Source organism: Balaenoptera musculus, chromosome 3 (genome assembly GCF_009873245.2).
Source record: "Balaenoptera musculus isolate JJ_BM4_2016_0621 chromosome 3, mBalMus1.pri.v3, whole genome shotgun sequence".
Taxonomy (NCBI): Eukaryota; Metazoa; Chordata; class Mammalia; order Artiodactyla; family Balaenopteridae; genus Balaenoptera; species Balaenoptera musculus.
In genome coordinates this window covers 25,406,513-25,413,429 of record NC_045787.1, presented here as the reverse complement: position 1 = coordinate 25,413,429, position 6,917 = coordinate 25,406,513, and positions in this window count along the sequence as shown.

Below are 6,917 nucleotides of genomic sequence, written 5' to 3'. Positions count from 1 at the left end.
ATGACATCCAGCCTGATGATGACAGGAGTCCATGACTGCCATGCATGGCTGGCTACTCTTGCCCCAGGAACATGGAAACCACTAGTCACAGGTCTTTGTGAGGTATTTATGAAGTTTAATTCCAACTCAATGGCCTCTCCATCTTAAATGGAGATACTTATATTGTCAGATAACATTGTTCCATTTCACTTTCATCCAGATCAAGATGACTGACGACCTGAGGTAATTTCCAATTCATTGCAGCCCACTGGGTCCCAGAATGATAGCCCTGACTCTTGTAAGTTCTGCATGAATGTCGTATGTTCTTTAACATGTCGTATGTTCTTTAGCACCAAGTAAGGAAGTGATATTAAGGTTTGTCACCTTGCAGGCTACTTACTCTTCAAAGAGGCATGGATGGTAAAGTTAGATTGATATCCACACTTCCTCAGCCCAATATTAGAATTATGTAGGCAATTACTCCTGATAGAGCAGTGGTATAACTGTGATTCCCACTAGCATCATTATATACTGGTGTACAATTTACTTTTTGCACTTACATTATAGAGAACTTTCAGAATAAGCACACATCATTCTCTTTAATCATTTTTGGCTTCATTGTATAATTTCTCCCATTGATGGGCATTTGGGTTCTTCTCATGTTGTTCATTATTACAAACAGTATTGTAATGTATATTTTTGTACATATCTTTATATTTGATTTCTATAGGAGGAATTAATAGAAGTAAGTTTGCTCAAAGACTATGCCTTGAAAATGTAAAAGATAAAGCCAAATTTTCTAAGATTCATGTTAAGTTCCACTTCAAATTAACGTGAATGCTGGTTTCCCCACACCTTAGCTAATACCGTAGAGGGTGTCATCAATCCTGGTCTTTGCCAAGGTAATAGTGAGGAGAAAGGTCAAATTATTTTAATTATCGAAGAGTTGATTATCATTTACTATCTTTATTGGTAATTTGTATTTTTTTTCTGTGAGTTACCTGATCATGTTCTTTATTCATTTTTCTAATTTAGGGTATTGATCTTTTTATGTATTGATTCACCAGGACTTTCCATATATTGTGGATACTAACCCTGTGTCTGTGATGCAATTGTTTTTCTCAGTCTTTGGAGTTGGTATATATGGTAAGTATTTTTTTTCCTTTTTTCCTTTTTTTTTTCTTAACAATTCAGAAAAGTGTAAGGTGCAGTAGTGCTTAAGCATGGAATCTGTGGAGACCTTAATTATCATACTAAAGAGATCAGCATGGTATTCAGGTTTGGGGATATATATATTTCATAAAAATTTGGGGAGGTATGATTAAATATAACAAATATAAAAATCATGAAAAATATGTATAATTATATGTGTATATAAAGGTTTCGTGTAATTTTTATGATTAAAATGCAAATGGAAAATCTCATAAACAAATGTGTAGGCTAGTGGATTATTTGAAGGCGAACATGCTTGCAGCCATCACCCAGGCCAGGAGATAGAACCTTGCCAGCTGTCCAGAAGCCGTTCAAGGCTTCCTCCCAGTTACAGCCTCCCTTACAACCTCCCTAAGTCTCTATCCCAACCCAGTATTCATCTTTAATAATTTTGTTCTGTTTCATTTTTCGTTTTATATGTCTTTTTTAGTTTCTCTCAATCTGTAAGTTCTTTCCCTCATCTCTCTTATTTTTTTCCTTGTGGAATATTTGTTGATAAAATTGGATCCCTTTTCCTTTTGTTTGGATTTTGCTGATTGTATCCACATAGTGTAGTTTAATGTGTTATTGACCTCTACTTCCTGAGAATTGGGCGTTAGATCTGAGGCTCCGTCAGATTCGGGTTGGTATGTGTAGGCACCTGTTGCATCGGTGGTGGTGTGTTCTTTCATCAGGAAGCACATGGTGTCTCTCTTTTTGTGATGGTTTGTGATAGCAGCCTTGCTGTTCAGTTCTTAGATCCTGTGATTTATTGAGGTTGCATGTGGTGATATTTTAACTGTTATCATTTCTTCTTTGTTTATTAGCTAAAATATTTCTATAAAGAGAAACTTCACCTTACCTATAATACCTTTTAGTACAGTTCGTAGAGGAAAGGTAGGAGAATTTCTACATTTTATTTACCAATTTTCAAAATAGACTTGGTTCCAAAGCATTCTCCAAAGGTGACTGATTAATTTAAGTATCTTGAACTTGTGGAAATTAACATTCTTTTATCATCATCATTTTCCTTGATGAGAAGTAGGATTCTTGATGTGGAAAAGTAGAGCTATAGCTTTAAGACAGAAGACAGAAAACCCTTGTAGTTCTAAATTCGAATCAGAAGTATTGCTGTAAACTTACAGGGTACTTTATTTCTTCCTTTTTTATTGTGGTAAAATATACGTAACATAAAATTTACCATTTCAACCATACTTAAGTGTACAGTTCAGTGCGTCTGCTTTTTGTAGTTGCGCTGCATCTGCTTTGTAAGGACATCATCATTATATACTATAATCTCTCCCTTTTAACTCTTGCTTTAGTCTTAACTCTTCAAGTAAATACATGCTTAATGCTCTCCACCAGTCCTTGTGTCATCTATCCAGTCATTCTGCTTGTCTTGCTCGTTTGTTAGTAGATTCTTCTGGAAGGGCTTGTGAGACTAGTATACCCTGAGTTTTCATATGCTGACAACAGTTTATCTGCAGCCTTTTGTTTGAAAGTCTGTTTGGATAAAATGGTTGGGCCACATTTTTTTTTTAGTATCTTAAGTATGTTCTTTTTGGCTTAAAACATCACTGTCAATGTCTGATGATAACATGATTTTCTTTCCCTCATGAATGCCTTATTCTTTTTTACTGGGAGCCCACGGGATTTTTTTCCCCCGATTTTTTGCCAGTGATGTTACTGCAGTATGTTTTGGTGTTGGTTGTTCTGGATCAGTATTCGCAAGTACCTGGTGTGTTCTTTCAATAGGTAGCATCAAATCTTTTTTTATTCTCAATTTCAGGAAAATTAAAGTTTTAGTAATTGTTCTGTTCCCTTGTTTAGGCTTTCTTCTTTGGGCATTGCTATTATGTATGTTGTTTTGGGTCACTTTTGCTTGGCTTATTTTATTATTGATCTTTAAATGTTTTACTCTTTTTATCTTCTCTTCCTCTTAAGACATCCTGTTTATTTACTGTGAATGATCTTTCTAGTTTAGTCTTTTCTGAAATTAATTTTTTCCTGAGTTTTAATAACCAATTTCTGAATTTTTCTAATTTCTATTGATATCATCCATATTTTGTGTCATTTTCCTGATGTATTTTAACTCATTTTGGGGTATTATAGTTTTCGTTGGTTCCCTAGGTATGTCTTTCTGGTGTGCTTTTGTTGTCTCTAGGGATTATATTTTCTCCTCATGCTCTTTTTTTCTTATGATAACTTTGTATGGGATTTGACCTAGATTGTCTTCTGTTGCCCCTGTTTACATGAAATTACTTTTCCTATTTTCGAAGAGAGATGCAGGTCAGGGTAGCTTTTCTAACTGTGTTTATTCTCTAGACCCCCTTCGTCTGTTTTTGAGTGTGAAGAAATACGGCAGCTTGCTTTCTGAGATCTGGTTCTGCCACTCTCGGCCACCTTTATCTGGACCTTCTTTTTTTTTGATCTCTGTTGTTCTTATCTTGCTCAATTTCGATTCTGGTCCCAGTAGTTTCTCCTCAGTGTGGGGCATTGGCTGATCATCTCTGAAAGTGAGAAAACGATTCAGGTTTCAGGGGCCGTTATCCAGTCGGTCCTCTGAGCTTCCCTGTTGATTATGAGGCCGAGGGTGAGGGTGTCGGGGTGGGTGTGTGTCTTAGGGGTATCAGATGCCCTGTTGCTTCCCTCTACCCTCCTTGCACAGATTCCGATACCAAACTGGTCTTGTTGCTGTTAGTAGTTTACTCCTGCTCATTTGTGCCTTCTGGGGTTTGTGAGGGTACTTTCACACCTAGTTTTGTTGTAGATGTTTACCATGGATTTTCGATACTAGTTGGTCTGGGTTGTATGTGTGTGGTGTTAGTGGTGGGGAAGGGGAAATGGGTGCTATATGAGGAAATTGAAAAACTATGTTGGGGAGTTCCCTGGTGGCCTAGTGGTTAGGATTCTGTGCTTTCACTGCCGTGGCCCGGGTTCAGTCCCTGGTCTGGGAACTGAGATTCCTGCAAGCTGTGCGGCGCGACCAAAAAAACAAACAGACTGTGTCACTGTTGTGTTACCTTGCCTGAATCTGCTGGGAGAGCCCCCAGTGGTTTTTAGTTTGTATGTAGTCTCATTAAATTATGAGTCTTTTGCTTTATAGCTTCTGCATTTAGCCTCATATTCACTTTATGATTAAAACAGTATATTTAGCTCTTTTGATGGGTTTTTATTTTCCTTTCTTGCTTTTAAATATATGTATGGTGACTCTGGAATTTTATTTTGTTGTGAAGGATCTTGTTGCAAGGAATCCAGCTTTTTTTACCCCCCCCTAAAATATTTAGCCAGTTTTTCCAAAATCAGCTATTGTATAATCTGTGTTTTCTGTAACTGACTTAGAATGCCCCTTTGAATTTTCTTTGAATTCAGAATCTATCTGTCATCTTTATTCCAGTGGTTTGGCTGTCCATGGAAGAGGAGACACTTTTAATTATAGTAGCTTTTTTGATGATGTTGTAATAGGGCTAGTCCCCCACTTATTATGCTTTTTCAAAATCTGGTTATTTTTACGTGTTTATCCTACCAAATGGACTTTAGAATAATTTTTTTCAGGTTAAAAATTATTTTGAGATCATTGTTCAAATTTTATTACATTTATAAACTAGTTTGAGGAGAGTTGAGATTTTTAGGGTTGTCATCCTATCCCAGAATAAGCTAAACCTCCCCATTTGTTAGAGTTATTGGTTTTATGTCCCTTAGTAGAATTTTGTAATTCATTTAGATCTTTTTAAAAATAATTAATTAATTAATTAATTTTTTTTGGCTGCGTTGGGTCTTCATTGCTGTGCGCGGGCTTTCTCTGGTTGCGGTGAGCGGGGGCTGCTCTTCGTTGCGGTGCGTGGGCTTCTTCTTATGGTGGCTTCTCATGTTGCAGAGCACGGGCTCTAGGCACACGGGCTTCAGTAGTTGTGGCGCATGGGCTTAGTTGCTCCGCGGCATGTGGGATCTTCCTGGACCAGGGCTTGAACCCGTGTCCCCGGCATTGGCAGGCGGATTCTTAACCACTGTGCTACCAGGGAAGCCTTCTTTTAGGTCTTGCCAGTCCTTGCCAAAGTTAAATGTATTTTTAGTTACTATTGTGAAGTGTTTCCTCTTATAATATGTTTTAAGTGGTTATTATTTATAAATAAGAAAGCTCTTGTTTTGGTGGATGATTTCTGATAGCCAACTTCACTGAATTCTAATATTTTAAAAGTTTTTAAATTGATGTGTTTGTGCTTACAAGTACCCAGATATATCTGTGCACACTATGATGCATTTGTTTCTTCTATTTATACCTCTTTTAAAAAATTTTTGTCTGATTGTATTGGCTTGTACCTCTAGAATATTGTTATCCAACAATAACAGCAGTGAACATCCTTTTTGTGTGTATTCCTGAATCTAATGGGAATGATCCTGGAGTTTTTCCGTTAAGAGTTTGAAGCAGGCTTTTAAAAAAGTATGTCTTTCACAGGATTTTTGTGTGCATGTGTGTCCTACTGATATAATGAACTACATTCTACATTTACATTTATAGATTTCTTTTTTTTAAAAAAGAGCTCTTTATTTATTTATTTATTTATTTATTTATTTATTTTTGGCTGTGTCGGGTCTTCGTTTCTGTGCGAGGGCTTTCTCTAGTTGCGGCAAGCGGGGGCCACTCTTCATCGTGGTGCGCGGGCCTCTCACTATCCCGGCCTCTCTTGTTGCGGAGCACAGGCTCCAGACGCGCAGGCTCAGTAGTTGTGGCTCACGGGCCTAGTTGCTCCGCGGCATGTGGGATCTTCCCAGACCAGGGCTTGAACCCGTGTGGCCTGCATTAGCAGGCAGATGCTCAACCACTGTGCCACCAGGGAAGCCCCTATAGATTTCTTAATTCCAAATCATTCATGCATTCCTGGAGTTAACATCACTTAGACTTGGTATCTTCTTTATTGTACTACTGGATTCATTGGCTAACATTTAATTAGGATTTTATTTATAAATTTGTTTTGTCCATTGTCATTGTATTCTAAGCATTTTTCAGGTTCATCAAGTTCATCTTCAATGGCACTGACTTGTATCCTGCAATCTGATTTGACTTGATGCTTATATGGCTTTGGTTTGGTAAGGTGGTCTCCTCAGTTTCTGTTTAGTTCTACCAGATCCACATTAATCTCATTTGATTTTCTTATCTCTTCTTTGATCTTGTGCGTCTTAGAAGCCACATTCTCTTTGAGTGCATTGAGAATACGAAGCAGTGTGTGTTTATAATTTTCTTTTGATTCCTAAGGTAGTCGTCCAAATTATTTTATCTGCCTTTTGCATACTATGTTTCAGCACCCTCCCCCCACCTTTCCCAGCTTGGTATCACGAGAAGGGCCCTTGCTCAGCCTGTGTAATGGGGGAGGTGGGGTTTTACTGAAGCCTGCCATTTGGTCAGTAATGGATACTTCAGAGCTCTGTGTTTAAGCATCGTTCAGTTCCTCCCTTCGGATGAGAGAGGAAAGTTGGATACCAGATGGTTTTAACCTTTATTCAGATCTACTCAGCTGCTTTGGGGGGATCGAGAAGAAGGCTGTGATCGGTGCTTGGTGTGGCTTTTACGGGGTCGGGTGAGCAGAGGCTGCTGATCTCTGAACGGATCAGTTGAGCCCTTTCGTGGCAGGAACGTACGTGGTCGGGGCTCCCCTCAGATCAGACCATTCCTTCCCTCTTACTCCTCTGACCTGCTGAGGCTGACCAGGTGCCTGGGAAAATCAGAATGAGCCTCCCCTTTAACTTCG